The following is a 1,044-nucleotide window of genomic DNA, read 5'->3' on the forward strand; positions in this document are numbered from 1 at the left end:
GTCTCTCTCCCCCGTGTGTCTGTGGGTCTCTCTCCCTCTCTCCTCTGTCTCTCTCTCTCTCTCCCTCCGGCTCTCCCCTCTGCCTCTCCCCTCTGTGTGTCTGTCTCTCCGCCTCTCTGTGTTTGCCTCTCTCCCGTCTGTCTCCATCTCTCCCCCGTCTCTCTGTCTCCCTCTCTCTCCCTCTCCACCTCTCTGTCTCCTGTGTGTCTGTCTCTGTCTCCCCTGTCTCTATCTCTCCTCTCTCTGTCTGTCTCTCTCCCTCTCCTGTCTCTTCTGTCCTCTGCCTCTCTCTCACCCCCCGTCTCTCTGTGTCTCTCCTCTGACCTCTCTCCGTGTGTCTGTCTCTCGTGTCTCTCTCTCTGCCTCTCTCCTTCCTGTCTCTCTCCTCTGCCTCTTTGTGTGCCTGCCTGTCTCTCTCTCATGTCTCTCTCCTGTGTGCCTGCCTCTCGCCTGTCTCCCCCGCATGGGCCTATCCCGATGCAGCCCTGGGTGCTGGAGCACCCGTGTGGAGACCCCTGCCAGCGCTGAGATGCTTGTTCGTTCACTGACTCAGCTTTCCTCCTGCAGTCGGCACCACTGCCTCTGTTTTGTGAGGTGGAGGACTTTGTGGACTGGTGCTGGGTTAATGTTGGACTTGTGGGCTTGGGATGTTTTCCTGGTGCACATTTTCTTTACATAAAACTCTTACACACGAGTTGCTGTGGATTTGTTTCTCCAAAGTACCCAGACTAACAGTCTCTCTTTGTGTCTGTCTCTCTCTCTTGTCTCTCCCCTCTGTCTCTCTATCTCTCTCTCCTTTGCCTCTCCCTCTCCGCCTCTCTCCATCTCTCTGTCTCTCTCTCTCCTCTGACCTGTGTGTCTCCCGCTCCACCTCTGTGTCTCTCTCCTTCCCCCTGTCTCTGTCTCTCTCCCCTGCCTCTCTCCTTCCCCTGTCTCTCCCTGTGTGTCTGTCTCTCTCTCCTGTCTCTTCTGTCTCTGTCCTCTGCCTCTCTCTCCCCTGTGTGTCTGTCTCCCCCCCCAGCTCTCTCCCCTCTGCCTCTCTCC

Source organism: Echinops telfairi, unplaced genomic scaffold (genome assembly GCF_000313985.2).
Source record: "Echinops telfairi isolate 266 unplaced genomic scaffold, ASM31398v2 ScPeMD7_174;HRSCAF=493, whole genome shotgun sequence".
In the NCBI taxonomy this organism is placed as follows: domain Eukaryota; kingdom Metazoa; phylum Chordata; class Mammalia; order Afrosoricida; family Tenrecidae; genus Echinops; species Echinops telfairi.